We start from the raw sequence: 21,627 nt of genomic DNA, 5'->3' as shown, positions 1-21,627 counted from the left end.
AATCATCCCTTGTTTATATATCTGAATATCTTGCTGAAGTGGATCCCTCTCAACTAGGACTATGGAAAGACGATGAGGACTTGAGGATGACCTCTATAATACCTCAGGGAAAAGGAATGAGTAAAGTGCTAACAAAAGAAAAACTTCGTAAGTTAAATAGTTTTTGTGTGCTCAATAGTGATGTAATGAGCAAATGGGTGACACTATATAATCAAGCAAGGGAAAGAAAACAAATACAAAAGCTAAAGCATGTTTATTGTAAATTTGGGCTATTTTTAAGCTTGAGATGAATAAATTTATAAATATATGCCTTGTGAAGTGCTCACATAAGGCATGGGGGTAGCTTGTACCCAATTTGGCTCTTTTCTTCATGTCATGCAAATCTATCTTCTTGCTTTTAGAGCTTAAGTAGAGTCCTTTTGCTCTTGGGAACCTTCCGTCGCTCGCTACGTATGCATTTTGCATCCGATTTGCGCACCATAACTACATGTTGAGATATAGAATGTCTCTTGTAGCACAATAGATGGGTTCCTAAAGTGCAAATGTGAGTATATTTGCATCATATGATTCATTCCAATGTCAACCATTAACCAAAGTCCAAGTCAATATCTCACTACTACCTACTCACCCTCTCATTTTAAGGAAAACCTAGCCTAGTTTATTCTTCCATTGGATTTTTTCCTTAATGTAGTATTATATTGTGTTCATCTTATATGCATTTGTGCCTCACATTCTTTCTCTAAGAAATTTGTTTGGATCACTTATTAAGCCATGTGAAGCCCACTTTCTTCATCAAACATTAAGACTTTGGATCATCTTAAGGTGATTGAGGTCAAAGAGAAGATGAGAAAGAGGAGTTTCAAATTGATAATGAAATGGGTAATCTAGAAAGAAGGCAATAATGTGATGTTCAAGCTAAACTTGTAGCTATTGAAGCCTAGAAGGAAGTAGGGCTTGAAATTTCTAATAATGAAGAGGAAGTTGAGGAGATTGAGAAAACAAATAGTGCTTAGTCCTCTCATGAAGTTAAAGTGGTCCACAGGCATCAGGCTTTGGTCGCTATTAAGGGTGACTAGGATACCTGTACCTCACAAAAGGATACATCATCTCAAGCTATGGAAGTGGATCCACCCTCTAAGGACTTAATCTTAACAATCCCAATGTGGGGTTAATCATGGTGTATATAAAATGCTTTCAAGACATTATCACATAGGATTGTAATAGACAAGCAACTCCATAGCTATAGAAAGAAGGCACACAATATTCACAGTCAACAATTGTCCTCTCCTTATCTTTCTTTGCATAAAGTAGTTACATATATGAACGAGGAGATGCTCCAACAATGATCTCTCACACTTCCCATGTGTGTCCCCATGTGAAACCATGTAACCTACAATTTACATGTGTGCCTTGTGTGGCATAGTTCATATCTCTCCTCCATATTCACATCACCATACAATCTTAAGCACATAAGAGCACTTTCACATATACACACCCACAAATATCAAAGCTTACAATATCAACACCCCCTCATGAGCGAGGTGTTTTCTTCACATCTTTAACCACCTAATGTAGCACTATAACCCACAATTACTACCTCCTAACACTCCTAGTCAATGCTATATTAGAGGGCTAACACATGACTAGAAATCTAGTCAAGATATGCATATTCATTTGTGTGTACCAAAGTTTGCTCGAGCTGCATCACTTGCTCGGGTGAACCTACCCCATACTTTTTGAGCAATCACAATTGTTTGGGGAAGGCCTTGCTCCCGTTAATCATCCATTCGATGGATAATCGGCGTTTTGCAGACACAAAAATGCTAACACCTTTTCGCCAATTCAAAACCTTGATATCTTTCCACTGTAACTTGCGCGTTCCATCCGTCTCTAGATCTTTTGCCTTGCTATGGTCATGAGGCTCACCTGTAGTCTGTGGGCAGCAGTCCTGAGTCTCTTTGTAAGGTGCCTTTGATACCTTCTCTTATTCTTGTTTTCATAAACATGCGATTGTCCTATTTTTCTTTAGTCAGGTTTTTCATGATCACGAAAACCATTCATTCATAACACTGCTCGGACACGAATGAGAGAGAGAGCGTCCTCCGTCACTGAAACAGTAAACAAAGACCTTTCATGCTATTGACTTACTGAAGTTATTGATGAAGATGGAGGACGTACTGCATGGCGATATGGACTGCAGTTAGTGCATAACCAGAGGACATTCTCTCTTCCTCTGCCTTACGGTTTTCGTCTGGGTGGCCTCTGGTTAGTCTTCCGCTAATCACCCTGCAAGTCTGGAGGGTTTTTAGCAATGGAGCTAGAACACACAATCTTCTTCTCTCTCTTCATCAATGCTGGTGCTTTTATGTCACCCTTTCCTTTTCCCACCATGTGTTCAGCAGCCCCGGTCTATATCAAGAGGTGATGTAAAAGACAACCTCTCCTCCACAGCGCAAGCTCCTCCCTATTTCCTTCCTGCTTTCTTTTTCATTTTTCCACTGCCGCTATACAGGATTCATGCCTCCCCAATTCTAATATTCTCCTTCCTTTTTGTCCCATGCACCCCCATACAAAAATAGCCTCCTGTTTCCATGAAGCTTGGGTGCATGCACTAAAAGCATGCCTTTGTACATCTTAGAGTAGTTGTAATTTGTAAAGGCCTTGTCTCCTCCACACTTTCTGCAATGCAAAAGCAAAGGTAACCTTCATTGCCTAAGGCTTAGGAAAATAAGCTACACAAGCCTAAGGTTGGATAACCATCTTGAAGGTTCCCAAGCATTATGGTATTCAAGATCACAAACCATAAAAGCTCGCAAATGAAGTCATGGCTTCCCAATGCCTAATATATATTATTCCTTATGCATAGATTTATTTGGTCCCTCTCTACTAATGACATGTCACACTATCCACATCATCTTGAAGTTGTCCCAACACAGGCTACATTTGGCACTTTCACACAGAGGATGAAAATTTTCACGACTTTCTGCATCTTACATGTGCATGCTCTACACACCACACTTTTTTTTTAAATTTGAGATTTAAATCTTGAGCACAAATCCTTACACAAGCCAATTTTTGTGCAACCTTATCTCTAATAAACTCTATTGAGACACACATGCATGTAGATGAATTCATTTTGAGCCTTTAGGTGGGCTCCAGCATAGTACCCTCATACTATGGGTGAGTGCAACTGCATGCTTTTAAGCATATATGCTTGCGTATGAATAAAAGGTGACTTTTTGTTTATGACATGTGAATGACTACTTAATATACAAATTTGTTTTGACATTTAAAAACAAGGGTAAGAGTTTATCATTTTAAGAGATAGTAGTTTATCATCATCATCATCATCATCATCTCTCTCTCTCTCTCTCTCTCTCTCTCTCTCTCTCTCTCTCTCTCTTTGAGTGGTGTTATGCTACTTACATGGCTCCCTTCTCCTCAAGTACATGATGCTTTATATCCTTATGCGAGGTGAAAGGTTCTCCATGACTTTTATTTTAACCTTTTCAAGCCTAAAAGGATCTTCATGTCTAGTGACATCGATTGAGTCCATGTCTGCATCTTAGAGATTACCTCTCTCAACTCAACCACACCAAGATAGTCATTGCCAAGACTCATGCTCAAGCTTGTTGTTTTCGTCTACCATGGAAGTCGATTGACCCTCCAACCTTTCCACCTTCACAATTTGTTATCTATCTGTGGGCTACCATATTTGCCTTTTTGTTCAAAGGTCTTAGCTCCTATCTAGCTCTAGGGTGACCACTTCCTAGTCATGACAGATGCAACCATGCCATTTTTGCACCTCTTCTTTAGTTGCCAATTTTGCTACTTGTGCATCATCAGCCTCCTTCTCAATCTATTGGTCTCTCCCTAGGTTTTCTTCATTTTCTAATGTTCTTCCTTTCCTTCCTCTTGCCTTGAAACACTTGGCCCCGTTGATGACTAATAGAAGCAAACTTGGCTTTTTATCCTCAGTAATGCCTCTTTGGGCTCTATGGTTGAGTTTCTCATATATGTTGGGTCTTATTATGGTACTCCTTCAAACTCCTTGTAGGCATGTTGATAATTTTGGGGCATGAAAAATGCGAACAAAGGATCTCTCTCTCTCTCTCTCTCTCTCTCTCTCTCTCCATATGTATATATATATATATATATATATATATATATATATATATATATATATATATATATATATATATATATATATATATATATATATATGCACTAAATTGCAGGAACTTCTAAATCTATAGGAATTGCTACTATTCTATTTGAAGCTATTTTGTGAAGCAAGCCGCATAACCCTCAAATTCTTTCACTTATACTTCCTCAAAAGCCTTTGCTGACACTACTTCCTCTAAAGAAATAGAGCATTTCTATGTCCTAATACTTAAAACGTGAAGGAGAGAATGCACGGTAGATAGAATTGGATAGACATATGCTCATAGGAAGAGGGGAGTAGCTAGTCCTAATCTTCTTTTATTTATTATGCTTCTGCTTCTAATCTCTCCAAGATGCTGGTCACCTACCTCCTATTTTCCTCTCAAGGAGTAGCTCACTTTGTACTAGCATGACTTCTTCTTGTAAATAATTCATCCTTCTTTGAGTTATTGGACTCCATGTATGGCAATTCATTGCCTCCTAATAGTATTATGAACTTTTTGAGCTTATAGAAGCTCTAAACCTACATGATCTTTTCAACATGCATCTTTAAGGTGATAATACCATGCTTCTCTACTTGAGAAGCCTCCAAGGTGTGAACCATGTGAACCACTTCCTTTCTTCCACTCCACATGCTCATCCTTGAGCATTTTCATGAGACATGCCTCAACTAACATGTTCCCACTTGGACTACAACCAACCCAACACCACTTGCCATTCCACTCACAACAAGAATAAGCACATTTACATACTCCTTACAATAGTAAGAGCAAGTTGGACACCAATGTCCAACATATAGCAACTATTGTCTCCTTTGGTGAATCTTTGGGCCCAAAAATTCCAAGAAAAATAGCTTTAAAAACCTCATACCTTTGAGTATGCAAGATTTTTAAGGAAGGAATGACTAAATTGTACTAAGGGCATGAACCTAACCAAAGAACATAAAAACACCATGATTAAGAGCCCTAAACATGGCATCGATACTATGTTAACAATCCCAAGGTTGGGTTAATCATGGTGTCAACAAAATTATTTTAAAACATTATCACAAAGAATTGTAATAGACAAGGAACTCCATAGCTATAGAGAGAGAAGGCACACAATATGCACGCTCAACAATTATTCTCTTCTTATCTTTCATTGCTTAGACTAGTTACATATATAGAGGAGGAGATGATCCATCAATGATCCGTCACACTTTCCTTGTGTGTCCCCATGTGACACCATACAACCCACACTTTACATGTGCCTTATGCCATGGAAAAGGATAATAGTCCTTCACCATGTGCTTGCTCAATTCCTCAAAATTTACAAGCACACAGATTTGATTGTTTTTTTTCTTTTTTATTACCATTGGGTAGCACCATTCTATATGTTCAACAACAAAGATCAGACTAGCATTCCTTAAGTGCATCAATTTCTAAAAAAGAGGCTCCCTTAGCTCAAAATGCATACATCTAACCTTTTGCCTCACTAGCTTACTACCTTCTTTCAATGGGATCATATGCACGCAACAGAGGGGTGAATCCCCTTCAGTTTGTCATAACTCAATGCAAATATATCCCTAAACTCCTATAGGAGTGCTATATAGTCTGCATGCTCATTAGTACATAATATAGTGCTGACTTTAACAAGGACATATTTTGCATCATGTTTCCTCTACCATTCGGGTTGGTCACAAGGATACTGATCGCACCTTGATCTCCACTAAACAATCCCAAATTATTTCCAAAACTAAGACTTGAATTTAGATTTTACCTTGATGCATAAATCGCTTGTAAGCAGGACTTAGCTTCCTTTGTAATGGTTATAGCAACATCTATATCCATTAGAGGGACACTACTCAGCTGCACTTGGATATTGAAGTCCAATCCATGCAAGAAATATTGCAGATGGGAAGCAAGTGGGATAGGGATAGAGGTTTGCAATTTGCAAAAGACCTCTTTCATCTACTTGGCATATGTTCGAGCATTTTCATGGGACTCTTGACGTGTCACATTTAGCACATGTAGCCAATATTATCCACCTCTCTCAAGGGCAAATTCCCTTTGAAAAGCTATATAAAATAAATTGATTGTGGCTATGGTATTGACTTCTAAGCCATGATACCACATTTTAACCCTCCCTTTAAGGGTCATGTTAAAGAACATTATTAGATGTCCCTTGTCCTAAATTCAGCAATTAAACATGAGTTTCTAGAACTCACTAATGTGAAGCTCTACATCCTCCTCCACTAATCCCTTAAATATGGGTAGAGGAAAACCTAAAGATAGAAAATCCAACATTCCTACAAGAATTGCAATAGGTTGCAGCATAATGACAAATTGATTTGCTATAGGAGTTTGTAATCCCACTTGAAGTGGGTTGACTTACTAGGAGAAGAGAAGCACTAGAGCTTCCTCCTCTTCCTAATGTATTGTTTGTGGCATTAGGGTTACTAAGACCTCTTCCTCGTCGAGGTGTTGGGTTGCTACCTTGAGGGGAATACGTCCTAATGCTTTCAACTTGTCGTCCAACCCTTTCCACTCTTTCTTGTTTTTGGATCTTGGCTTGATGGTGTTTATTGAGAAATAATGGGTCTATCTCAATGCTCTTTGGCATAAAATGACTGACTAGTCCCTAATTAACCAAGATTAAAAAGCTACCTTTATCGGTAACTCTAAAAAATGTACCACTTTTTGGGACCAAAAATGGGTTTGACACTAATTCTAGGGCTCTAGTGGGCCTCCTATACTCACCCAAACAGCTCCACGGCCTCACAGCGAAGAGGGTATAGACACTATGAACTAATTTTTTGAAAAAATGTGTTTGTAGATATAATCTCTAGATTGTAGTATAACGTGATACCCTTCTCGACTCCAAGCAAAGGGAGTATTCAATCAAATAGGTGGCTAGCACCTCATAACACCAAAAAAGGGAGCACTCCCCAACTTGTTGTGGCTTCACTATGACTCTCCTACACCCCAAGGATTGGCCCCAAGACGATGCGCCATCACAACATATAACACATGCATAAAGTCCACTCTTCACAATATTTGTTCAAGGAGATAGTATATTCCTCACCAAATTAGGCCCCCAAGGAAATGATTATACTAAACCTACACAATAGGGAGCCTCACACTCATTGTGGGTCAATAGTTTGAAACCAAGTGCTATGTATCCAAGAGATAGTTCTCTTTATACCATGTCGATGCAATGCAGTGCAAAGTGGATGACTCTGAGTGTATAGAAAATTCTTGAGAGGGCTTGAATAACCTAAAAGTTGTAGCAACCACATCACTACAAATCGAGATGACTAAACAATGAATGTGTAGAATCATCAAAATTTAAGAGCCACAATGAATCAATAGATTCATCAAAATTTAAGTGCAAATTTTAAGACTCAATCACTCACCCACTTCACTCTTTTTTTTAATTCTCTCTCACTCTCCCCCTCACACTCTCTCTCAAGTTCTTTATTTATTTTTCATGAATTTCTCTCTCTCGTGCACTCTCTCAATCTCCATCTCCTCTTGAAATGCTTCGATGATATGCCACTACTTATTTATGAGTTTTTAATTTTATTCACAATAGATGTCCTCTTGTTATCGTTGATATATTACTACCTATTACTTCATTTTGACAATTCATAGAATGCTTATGCCTTAGTGTAGTTTGTCTTAAGACAATTATCTTAAAAAATATTTCACCTAGTCACAGTTCTACCGGTATCCTTAAGCTATTTGCCTATCATTTGTCTAGATTTCCATCTAAGATTCATAGTGGAAGCACATAGGTGGAAAAAGCCATATTTATATTGGCTCATTTGATATTAAAGCAATTTCTATTTTTCTTGTATTTTTTGTATATTTTCTATTCCTTGCTAAGATTCTGTACATTGTGGCATGTAATTTCTACATGGTATCAGAGCCTTAGGGGTTGTGAGGAGTGAAGAGTATATGAGAGGCAAGAGCTTTGATAGAGCGAAGAGGAGAAATTTCATTTGTTTCATCATGTAGGGATGTGCATCAGGAGATGTTCCTAGTATATAGACAATTCAAACACTGAGGATTCATCCACCAACCTTCAGTGAAGGAAAGTTAGATGATACAAACTACACTTTGTGAAAGTTTAAAATCACAACTATCCTTGTTTCTTATGAGCTTCTCGAGATGGTGCTAGGGACTAACCTAAAACCAAAACCCACTGCTAGTCCATCAAATTTGAGTGTTATGATTCCTCCAAATGTAGAACTTCTACAAGCTTGGAAATGAGGGAATATAGGTGCATTGTGTGTCTTAGATGTAACAAGTTGTTCTGACCTTGATTTAGCATACAACCAATGCATTGGAGGCTTCGAACATATTGAGGAGTGAGTACAAAGTGCAAAATCAAACAAGAATTTTGAACTTGGAGAATCAATTAGTAGCAGAGAAGTTTGCTAAATGAGAGACAGTTGAAGCATTCATTACTTGAATCAAGAATGTATAAAACTAGATGGCTAACATTGGGATACAAAAGACTAGTGAGGAGCTAGCTTGGAGGTATCTTTAGATTTTTTCACCAAATTTTGATGGATTTGTAACCACCCTAAATACACAGGTCAGAATCCAAGTCTTGTCATTTGAGGAATTTTGTGCATTACTAATGGAGGAGAAGTTACAGCTTAAATCTCAAGAAGGTAGCAGCAATGGAGATATTGCATTCTTTACCAATGTAAAAGGCAAAGGTGGTTCCTCTACCAATTGTGAGAAAAAGAAGAAGGGTGGTAAGAAAAAGTTTCAAGGAGAATGCTTCTACTACAAGAAGAAAGGACATGCAATTGCAGATTATCGTGTCAAGAAGGCAAATGAAAATAATGGCACCATGAAAACTATAGGGAAGGAGATAGCTAATATGGTTGTGGGAGTTATTCATCACAACCATTCAAGAAGTGTGTTCCTCGATGCAAGAAATATCTACCACTAACTCATGGATATTGGGATGGTTGGGAATGATGCAAAATGCCTTGGTGAGGGCAAAAGTACTATTTTCTTCACTGCCACAAATCGTGAATACAAAAATCTTTCAAATGTGTTATATGTTTTAGAGATTAAGAGAAATATGCTATCAATTTCTTCTATAACTGATAGCCTATGAGGTGAGGTTCACTAAGATAGGTGCAAAAATTATCGACAATTTTGGCAAAGTTATTAGTCAAGGAAAAAGAAAGAACAATCTATATGAGCTAAGTGCTCTTACATCCACTGCTAGTGTGGACATAAGTAAACTTTGACATGAAAGATTTAGTCACATTGGTTTTGTTGTGTTACAGGAGATGTATAAGCAATGTACAACTGCTTACCTACCTACAGTGACTCAAATGAAGAAACCATGTGAAGCTTGTATGATGGGCAAGTAGCATAGAAATATATATCAATAAGAAAGCAAGAATAGACAAAAGGCTCCTCTAGAGTTGGTGCATGTTGAATTGTATAGCAAAATGCTTACACAAGCCTTGGGAGAATCTTCTTATTTTATGTTGATCATTGATGATTGTAGTAGGAAGATATGGGTGTACTTTCTTCATGATAAGGCTCAAGCCTTTGTTAGGTTTAAAGAATGGCTACAACTTGTTGAGAATGAAACACGGAAAAGTGCAAAGAAGTTTAGAACATATGGTGGTGGTGAGTTCAACTCAAAGGAGTTTAAAAACTTTTGCAAGAGCAAAGGGATAAAGTTTCAATTGATGATGCCTCATACACCTAAGAAAAATGACATTGTTGAACATTGAAATTTCACCATTGGGAAAATGGCAAGGTGCATGCATAAGGGAAAGGGATTGCCTAAATAGTTTTGGTTAGAAGCTATTAATACTACAATTTACATTCTCAATCAAAGATACATAAATTCTATTAAGGGAAAGACTCCTTTGATGTGTACTCTGGTAAGAAACTATCTCTCTCACATTTTAGAACTTTTACATGTAAATGTTATGCACATGTTCCAAAGGATAAGAGAAACAAGGTAAATCCAAAAAGTAGAAAATGTATCTTCTTGAGTGATAGTGATGAGAAAAAGGATTGCAATTGTATGACCAAGAGAGGTAAGAGAAGATTAGAGTGAGTTGTGATTAGGTATTTAAGAAGGAGCCACACACAGTGGACGAGGAGAATATAAGTTCTTCCGCTTTCTCATCTAGCAAAGAAGTAGTCCACTATGAACCTACCTCAAGAGCTATCCCTACCCTCAAGGAGGAGGAAGCATCATATTCAAATGATGAGAGAAAAAAAGTTCACTAATCTACAATCACGCCATCAAAAAATACATTGCCATGATGGGTAAAGAAGCTCTACGATCATAGTAATCCTATACCTACCACAACTGAGGAAAAGGCAAATGGACCAAGGAGGTGTCTCAGAATAGAGGAGTAAAGAAAGGCTTTTGCTCACATAGTCAATATGACCTGGATCGTGAGATTATGAGAGAAGTAAAGGAGCCAACTATAAGGCTGATAGTAGCTTAGAAAAGTACAAAGCCAAATTAGTTATATAGGTATTTTCACAAGTTGAAGGATTTGATTTTCAAAAATCATTTTCCCCAACTTCTAGAAGGAACACTATTCACGTAGTACTTGTAGTGGCTACTCATAAGAAGTGGCATATTTACAAAATGAATGTTAAATTAGTGCTATTAAATGGAGACATCAAGAAGGAGCTTTACGTAGCTCAGCCATTGAGGTTTGAGGCCCTACATTCTAAGAACAAAGTTTGTAAGCTAAAGAAGATATGGTATGAATTGAAATAAGCCCTTAGAGCATAGTACCGATGGATAGATAAATTCTTCTCAGGCTTGAATTTCAATAGATGTGCCTTAGATGCTAACTTGTATGTATATGGATAGTGAATAGTTTGTAGTGGTTTTCCTATATGTGGATGATCTTGTTAATACAGGTGACTATGAAGATATGATCCATTACACTAAAAAAGCTTTCAGCTCTGAGTTTGAAATGATAGACTTGGGCTTGTTGCACTATTTCTTAGGGATTGAAGTCTGGCAAGAGCCTAGCAAAATCTTCCTCTCAAAAGAAGTATGGATGGGAGATCTTAAAAGAATTGGGCATGATCGAGTGTAAGGAGATAGCTATACCTATGGAGGTCAATGTAACGTCATCCGTTGAGGAAGCATAAGCACTAGTAGCAAACATTGGGAGATAGATGAGGTTGGTTGGCAACCTCACCTACTTGTATAACACCAGGCCAGATATCAAATTTATTGTTGTATTTTTTAGCACATTCTCAAAAAAACAATGAGAAATTCATTAGAAAGTTGGAATACTGGAGCTCAGATACATGCTAAGGAGGATCACTGATGAGAAAATAGACAATCATAATGAGGAATAAGCAATGACAAAGAAGAAAAATTAATATTATCCAAGCATAATGCGAGTACAACTGAATGATAATGATTGATTAAATGACTGTGGGGATGAGTGCCTTTTACAGGCTTATAGTAGGTGGTATTGGTAGGTGGAAAAAGGTGGAGAGGGACCATGGTATTCAACAATTGTGGTTTTTAATAAACCATGCATATATGACCTAGTCTAAGGATTTATTTGCAATGTGATTCTTTGCCTTAATGTTCCTTATAAAGAGGCTATAATGGATGTGATTGCACATTTCTCAACCCAGTTGCATTAGCATTGTCAAAAATCCAATTTTTCATACGTGCACCAAACACATTGAGATCCAGTATCACTATGTGTGTGACTTGATCAAGGATGGGATACTTGAGCTTGAGTCTACCGTCCAATGGAGGAGAATAGAGAAGATATCTTCACCAAAGCTCTTACAAAGGATCTCCTTTGAATTCATCTTTAAACACTTTTAGTGCTCGGTCAAGGATGTAGTTCACGTAAGGGCATTGACCTCAAGTAAGTTCCTCATGAATATATGTGTGCATCACGTGGGTTTTAAAAAAAGTATTTTTAAAATACCATTTTTATTTATAGATTGAATAGAAAAGGGTTATGTTTTATTCAAGAAAAACTCACAAATAAGGATATTTATAAATAAGCCTTGAATGCATGTGATGTAGAGAATATGCATATAGTAACTTCCCCGAGGCATTGAAGGGGGGTGTTAGATATGCTCAATAGCCCACCCTCATATGCTGCCACCAATGATGCATGGTGCTCTAAATTGTAATCCCCCCATTATAAGTAGAAGCCATGTGTGAGCATGGACATTGATTAGATCCTAACTTGTATGTTAGATGAGGTCTATGTGACGGGATGGCAAAAAGGTGACCATTCTGAATCTAATCTTTGAAGTAGATAAAGTTAGTTATGTTGATAGCAAGTCAAGGCACAATGCATTGATGTGTGGGGTATGGGAATTAGCAGCGATCTCTATTTTGGGGTTGACAGTACATGGAATATTCCTTAGAATATTTCCTAGCCAACTAGGGAAGGTTCATAATATGCTTCAACAGCTTGACCAAACAACCTTTCAAGCTATAAAAGAAAGATCCCTCCAAAGCCATCATCAATCTATCTTTCACCCCCCCCCCCCCCCCAATCAAAGTTCTACCAATTGCCCTTAAGCTCTTCACATATCATCTATATGGATCGCCATATAAGCTTCACATTGGAAGAACATGATGGTGGACAAAGCCATTGTTATATTAGTTTATTTGAAATTCAGGTAGAGTCTGTTCTTCTCATTTTTGTTGTGTTCTCTATTCCTTGCTCAGATTTTGTGCATTGCACCATATGTAATTTCTATAATAATGTGATGCCCTCTGCAATAAATTCATTTAAAAGAGAGTACTCCCCAATTATTGGGGATTTAATGACAATACTCCCCCCTAAGTTGACATGTGGATAATTGTAATTAAGACATTTTAACATATGGATTTATGCATTTAAGACATTATATCTTTTCCCCTTCTCTTGCCACATATCGACACCTCAAAGATCCCATAATTTTTTATGATTAAAGAAAATAAAACATCACTAAGTCACCCACGCATGCATTTTTTGAACTTAGAAATAACAAGAGAAAAATCAAGATGTTAGTGATTGCCTAAGACATGCGTCAAGTAAGAGAAATATTGCATAATCAATTATCGGGTGTGGGGGGCGCTCACTCATGAATATATGTATATATAACGTGAGTTCAAAATAAGGGTTTTTTAAAACACCATTTTTTACATACAGAAGGGTGTCATATAAAGGGGTTACTTACAGATTGAATAGAAAAGGGCTGTGTTTTATTCAAGAAAAATTCACAGATTAGGATATTTATAAATAGGCCATGAACACACATTATATAGAGAATCTATATATAGTGAACCCCGAGAATCAATTAGACCGAACTACTTTACATCCACGTAGAATGTAGGCTACCACCTAAATAGAAGGTTAAACATTAGAGAAAGGTTTATCCCTTATGGCAACATGTAAAACAAAGTGGCTTTGATAGAAATATTCAAAGTAGATCCTAAGATAGGAAAAGAATCCTCATTGGGCATAGTGTGTGGAACTAGTGCATCCAAGAGATCCTAAGAAGAAGAGAGCATATAGGGGGAGAAACGGACTTGGAATGGGGTCAAAAATATCCAATGATGAGGGTGATTACCTAGTGGTGAGGCCTAAATTTTAAGATGTGAGGTTGGACGAAATGATCCAATAAAAATGAACAATAATCTATTTTTTAAATTTTTGTGCATGTAATTAAGGGCATGAAATAAACACTATGAAGAAGATAATTAAGGATGCAATGTTTGAATGTCAATGAGTGTATTACGTAATAAATAATAAAATATATATATTGAGAGAAACCAAAGGGTATATTTCCAATGGATCTGGCCTATGGATGGGTGGTCTCGGTAAGCCAATAGGTTTCCTTTAAAAGCACTAGAATTAGGTTGTTTAGAAAAGAGTTTAGTAATGAGCTTTCCTAGATTTTGGTCTTAGAATTCAAACATGCACCATTTAAGGAGGACAAAGGTGAGATTTTTCCTTTTGGGCAGAGTGATAGAGTTTAGCTCTCCCTCATCTCTCACTCACTATGAACCAAGTGCATCAATTGATCTACTCTTAGTCTTGAGGATTCTAGGTTATAGTGTAATGGCCTATTTTGAGCAATAAAATGTTGTTAGAGATTTTTAGGTATTTTAGAAAGCTTCAAGTTGATCCTAGTGGATTGAGGCCAAGCGCTTTGTAAGCGAGATACATCCAGGGCCACCCAATCAACCAAAATCACTTATTCCTGTGGAGTGCAAACAACCACAGGTAGTAGGATAACCCTAGATGACTAACAAGTGTTAGTTGTTACAATTTAGTGGAGGATATTTTAGATGGAACCCTTTCCCCCCCACCCTTTGAGACTAGCTAGGAGACAATTTATAAGCATCATTGTCACAAGTTGCATAGATGGATGCACTTGGGGTAGTAGGGCATCATTACAGAGTATGAATGGTGTGAAATTACAATATGAAGAATTTCTTATGTAGTTTATTTTGTTAAATATATTAAAAGTTATAATTCATTCCAAGATTTAATCTTCTGCATCTATATAGGCAACAATGCATTGAGGTGGCTAGAGACAAGGGAGCAAAGTAGGGAGTGATGTACATTTGAAAGAAGAGCACCACAATCAAGAGAGAAATGGTGAGGATGAAGATGATTAAATTGATGCTACAGAGCAAGGAAGTGGTGATGATAGCTCATTGTAGGGCATATGAGCTTTGATGTAGATAGTATCATGTTAGGCAATAGAATTCATACTATTCGGCTTCAAAATCAATAGATCGTTACTATATTTTAAGTAATGCAACTATTCTTAGTCTTTTTTTTGTATAAATTCAATTATCTCAATCTATATTAATGTGTGTAATCTTTTCTTAATATATGCATTCAATTTCTAAAGTTGATGCTCAACTCAATGACTACATAATCTGGACACAAGAAAAAAAACGAGTAAGGAGTTGCTCACTGCAGCCATAGGTTTGAGTCGAGAAAATCCCCACTTTATTTTTTGCCTATAGTTCATTTACAATCATATAAAATGGAGCAGTAAAATTGCGAATGGAACCACATTTAAATAACATTCTCATTGAGCATGAAAATTGCAAGAAGGTTAATGTCTCATGAAATAAGCACAATTCTAGATGTTGGTTTCCTAATGCACTATTTATTGCGTGACCTTAGATGTATCAATAATTTTTATTTCTTGATTAATAAAATGCATCAATGTAGTCAATTGGGTGTTTAATTCCTTTAGTGGATGGAGGATGCTGGTTGTGAATGGTGCGCAGATCGGACGCAGGTAGCTCACATAGTGAATTCCCAAAGGTCCCCAGGAACAAAATACTCTACTTTTTAGCACAAAGACCAATGTAAAAGCAAGCACGACATGAGACAAGAGACAAATTGGGTTGAATCTCCCCCATGCCTTGTGTGAGCGCTTCACAAAGCATGTATTTAATGTATATTTCCAATCTTTATGCTCAAAAATAGCCCAATTACAAAAATATGACAAGCTTTTAGCTTTTGAGTTTGCTTTCTACCAAAAATAGGAAAATAAAGCTAATGGACGGTGCCCAAAGAGTCTGGCACGCCCAATCTCAATGTCCAAATAAAAATAACATATCCAGGCGCATAAGCGCATACAAAATAATAATAAATAATCGATGTCTCTATAGACATAATCAAAATATAGGCGTGGCGCCTATCAAAATATAGTCCAAAGATCGGAAACCCGCTAGACTCCAATGCTTTCCTCCGCCACTGCTGCTATCTCTACACATCAACTGAAGCATTCACAATCGTTAGTAAAATAACACAATTAAACCGACAAAAGTGAATACCTAGTAGTCTTCAGCTACATAAATAAATCAACTGGTTAGAAATAAATCCTAACCTTAATTTATTACGAGTGCGCACTCTAAACTCATAAACGTTTATTAATTTAATATGCATTTTGCGGAATCACCCGCTATGGAATCACCCATGTACACACTAAATTAATGAAACGCCCGAAAAGGACAGGCGTCCCCATCAACTTCTCGCACAAAGAATCCTCTTTGCGTATGAGCCCCGGTCATCTAAGTTTACGGAATCCACCGTAAAACCTCACGGAATCCACCGTGGAATATACCTCCTGGCATACCTCCTGGCATCATACCCCCGGGGTGGGATAGCAATTGACCTCAATTGCTATTAGCTCAATGTGGAGCTAACAGAGTGGGGAAAGCATTTAGGTCTCTAGCGTGCATCCATTGTGCTTCCTCTACAGGATGGTTTTTAAATTTCACTAGATATCTAGAATACCTTCGGCCAGTTCTAGTGGTCATGTAATCAGTGTCTATGATGGCTTCTGGTTCAAGGATTTCAGTCTCTTCTTCTAGTAAAGGTGGGTTTTCATAGACAGGGTGGATAGGTAATTGTCCTCTAAATGGTCTCAATAAACTAATATGAAATGTATTATGAATTTTCCAATGGGATGGCAATTCTAACTTGAATGCATTGTCATTAATCTTATGAATGATTCTAAATGGTCCGTAGAATCTAGGGGCTAATTTAACAACTGGATGTCTATCTACACTTTGCAGTCTACGCTTTTCTATTCTAAGCCAAACATAATCATCAACTTTGAAATTCATGGCTTGTCTTTTCTTGTTGGCTTGTTTGGTATATGATTGTTGGGCTTTAGCAATCATATCCTTTACTTCATCAAAAATAGTGTTATGCATAACAGCAATATCATCGGCACTTTGTATTCTATTAGACAAAGATGCAACAGGTGTAGATAATCTATATCCATAAATAACTTCAAAATGTGCTTTCTTTGTAGATGTGTGCGGTGTATTATTATATGCAAACTGTAATAAATGCAAATGAGTATCCCATGTCTGAGGTTTAGAGATAGTGTATACACGTAAAAGATCTAAAATAGTGCTATTTGTGGCTTCTGTTTGTCCATTTGTTTCTGGATGAAATGTAGATGAAAAAGCAATCTTTGTGCCTAGATTTGCAAACAGTGTAATCCAGAAATTATTACAAAATCTAGAATCTCTATCTGAAATAATCACTTTCGGCAATCCATGGTTAGTAAAAACAGTTTTCAAAAATAACTGTGCTGCTTGTGATGTTGTTAAAGTTTTCTTACATGCAATGAAATATGCTTGCTTACTAAATCTATCTACAATTGTCCAAATCATGTCATGGTTAGATTTAGTATTTGGTAATCCAGTAATGAAATCCATAGATATATGTTCCCAAGGTTTAGATGGAATAGATAAAGGCATTAATAACCCATACTGTTTACCATGATGTCTCTTTATTCTTTGACAAATCAGACATTCAGAAACAAAATTAGACACATCTGCATCCATATGCGGCCAATAAAAATCTTCAGTTAACATGCGTAATGTAGAGATGATACCTCTATGACCTTGATATGGGGGACAATGAATTTCATTCAAAACAAAAGATCGGAATGGAATAGTAACACACAGTCTCTTTTCAAAGAACATGAATCCATCATTATATGACAATGAATCAACAGGAATGAAATTATTTTGAACTAATTTTTGCCAATCAGAAATAAAAGTAATATCCTGGTGATATGTGTCTTTCATAGCAATCAAAGAATCAAAAGATATGATAGAAATGTTATGAATTGCAGGTCTTCTACTCAATGCATCAGCAACTACATTTTCTTTTCCAGGTTGGTATTGAATGATAGGATGGAAACTTTGAATGAATGAAGCCCATTTGATATGGCGGTCAGAAATTTGGGGTTGGCTAAGTAGATGTCTAATGCTTTGCTGGTCAGTCTTTATCATGAATTCTGAACCCATTAAATAATGCTTCCATTGTTTCAATGCTTGAACAACTGCTAAGAGTTCCTTGTCATAAGTGGAATATTTGAGTTCAGAGGGTTTCAGCTTAGAACTAGAATATGCTATTGGATGGTTGTCTTGCATTAGCACAGCTCCTATTCTTGATCCACTAGCATCAGTCACAACTAAAAAGAATGGTCTATTAAAGTCAGGCAATTGTAGGACAGGGGCATTGGTCAATGCACGTTTAAGTAAATCAAAGGATTTCTGCTGGTTTTCAGTCCATTGATAAACAATGCCTTTCTTAAGAAGTTTGGTCAGTGGTAAAGCAAGTAATGAGAAATTACGTACAAACTTCCTATAGAAACTAGCAAGACCAAGGAATGAACGTAATTCATGTACATTTTTAGGAATAGGCCAATGCAATATTGCATCAATTTTCTTAGGATCAACTTTTATTCCTTCTTCTGATACAATATGACCTAGATATTCTATTTCTGTCTTAAAGAATTCACTCTTGTCAGGATTTGCAAACAATTGATTTTCTTTCAGTAATTGAAAAACTAATGATAAATGCTCATAATGCTCTTTTTCACTTTGACTGAACACTAAAATATCATCAAAGAAAACAATCACACAATACTGATATTTTAGAAAAATACGGTTCATCATTCTACTGAAAGTAGCAGGTGCATTAGTTAATCCGAATGGCATAACTAAGAATTCGTAATGGCCAAACTGTGTCCTGAATGCAGTCTTAAATATGTCGGATCTATCTAACCTCACCTGATGATATCCAGATTTAAGGTCAATTTTACTAAATATAGAAGATCCTTGCAGTTTGTCCATAAGGTCGTCAACTCTAGGTATAGGATACCTATTCTTGACAGTGATCTTGTTTAATGCTCGGTAGTCAATACACATCCGATAAGTATTATTCTTTTTCTTGACTAGGAGCACAGGTGCACCAAATGGAGAACTGCTAGGTCGAATTAAACCTCTATTTAGTAATTCTTCTACTTGACTTTGGATTTCTTTTTGCTCTATTTGATTGTGCCTATATGGGGCTTTGCAAGGTGGTTGTGTGCCAGGTATTAGGTCAATCTTATGGTCTTCTGGACGTGATGGAGGTAAACCTGGTGGTAGGTCTTCTGCAAAACAGTCCTTAAAATATGCAAGAAATTCCTTATGCCTAGGGTGCATATGAGTTTCTTTTGCGTGCAATTCATTCACCCAAATGAGATATGATTTAGTGTTCTTGCGTAGTGCACGTTTTGCTTGAGTATGCGAAAGCAGTGGAAACATATGAGATGCATGCATACCAAATAAAGTAATAGATTTTCCTTGAAAATTAATATTCATTGTGTGTGTGGAATAATCTATATTGGGATTATGTTGGTGTCTCCATGGCATTCCTAGAATAATGTCGCTAGACTGTAATGGGACAACTAAGAAATTTCTTCTTTCAATATATGGACCAATTTGAATTTCTAAATCTTGAACTTCTTGTGTGCCATTGTACCTAGTGCCTAAAAATGCAGCTTTTATGCGATAATGCGTAGGTACTGTATGCAATTTCAATTCCTTTACCAATTTTGCTGAAATAAAGTCATGGGTACTACCGTCATCATGTAATATAATTCTTTCTTTTCCATGCACCATACATTTCATAGTCAACAATGAATGTAAAGTAGGCATACCTGGTAAAGTGTCGGAAGTAGTAGTAGGATCATCTTCTTCTTCAGTGAAATCTGGCATATCCTCATGCTCGTCTTCGTCCATAGTTCCAAGGTAGTTGATATGTGCTGATGGCTTCTTTGAATGACAATTTGCTGCGAGATGGCCTGGCTGGTGACACTTGTAGCATACAATGGGCTTGGCTTTGGTCACATTATTTGCAATGGCTGGGAGTCTGGGTATGTTTGGATTTGCTTGTTGGATAGGCTTAGGATTCGGATTGACAGTGGATGGTAATGCAGGTGGTTTAGGCCAATTCTTGCGGAAAGATGGTGATGAAAAACGACCTGGAGTAAACCTTCTGAAATTTGAATTGAATTGTTTAGATCCATAATTACCGTTTGCTTGGAATGGCTGTGGTCGTCGATCTCTTCCACGTAACTTATCTTCAGTGTCGTGAGCTAAGGAGATGGCGTCTTCAAGGGTAGCAGGCTTGAACATATTCACCTCAGCGTAGTAATGTCCAAGAAGTCCAGACATGTACTTCCGCTTATGTGTCGTCTCTGGTACGTCTTCAAGCATGCGTAGCTGTAGAAGTGCATTCCAAAAACGCTCTGTATACTGTGGAATAGGCTCACGGTCGCGTTGTTGAAGTAAATCCCATTGCTTGATAGCCTTCTCATGAAATTGCGGTGGTAGGAAATTTTGCATGAACTTCTTCTTGAAATCTTCCCATGTAGCAGGACATTCTATACTCTTGTGGACGACAGTCCACCAAAGTGATGCTCTATCTATCAGATGATTAGTAACACACTTGATTTTATCTTTCTCAGGATAAGTTTCCTCATGGAAATAGTCATCAAACTGGCTAATGAATGATAAAACAGTCTTTCCTTCTCTTATGCCATTGAAAGTGCGAAATTTGAAACTTCGTTTACTTATCTTGGATTCCTTGCGAATGGTTTGTGCTTCAAGAGTGGCGTTGATGGTACGGCGTATCAAATCTTCAGCTTGAGGTTCTTCTTTATCAATGGACGCTCCTTGTAGCTTTGTCAATTGCGCTTGCAAGGCTTGCCTAGCTCTTCGCTCTTCGTCCAATTGCAACATGATAAGATCCAGCTTTTGTTCCATGGTAGGCTCGGGTAGGTCGTCTTCAGCCATAGGATCATCCATATGTGGGGTAGTCATCCTATAAAACTCAACAAACCTTTCTCACTCAAAATCAATTAGCGGGATGAGCGTAGCTCAAATTTGGGGTTACAAGGCTATGTATTTTTTTGGGTATTTTCTTCTTCAATTTTCAGAAATTCTGAAATATTTCTGTCTGCGTTTGCTGAAAGTACTTCAACGAACTTGCAGATAGGTAAAACAGCTTGCTGCGAACAACTTTCCAGTTCAGAGTTTTTGCAAATGAACAAGTCTTCTATGAGTTTCGAGCGTTAGTCAGTTCTGATTTAGTCTGACTTGCAGAGTTGCAGACTTAGCAGACTTGCAGGGTTGTTGACTTGCTGGACTTAGCCGACTTGCAGAACTTGCAGGACTTGATTAGTGTCGACTTGCGAAACTTGTCTTCTGGAGTGCGTGACCGAGAGTTTGCAGACTTGTCTGCCCAGTAGAACTTGCAGAGTATAGAAGGATTTAAGCTGAATTAGTTAAGCTTAAAGCTTAATAATAAGAAGAAGGCCGCCGTTTTTTTCTGATCGTGGGGGGGGGGGGGGGCGTTTTTTATTCCGCGCGATTTTCGGGATGCTCCTCCTCTTGCCTCGATTCGACGTTTTGAAGCTAATAAGCTTCTTAAGCTTAAAACTAAGCTTTTTAATGAAGAAATAGATATGGCTCTTACTGGTTTATCACGACTTGTTCATGAAGATGAGGGAGTGGTCCTCCGCCGACAGAGAGTGGTCCTTCGCGATCTGACAGTGGAAATAGGGGTTCTTGATCGCCAGAAGTCTGCCTGTATCGACGGTTCGCAACGAG

Source organism: Lygodium microphyllum, chromosome 21 (genome assembly GCF_053477565.2).
Source record: "Lygodium microphyllum isolate KBCC chromosome 21, Lygodium_microphyllum_v1.1.10, whole genome shotgun sequence".
Taxonomy (NCBI): Eukaryota; Viridiplantae; Streptophyta; class Polypodiopsida; order Schizaeales; family Lygodiaceae; genus Lygodium; species Lygodium microphyllum.
This window is presented reverse-complemented; position numbering follows the sequence as displayed.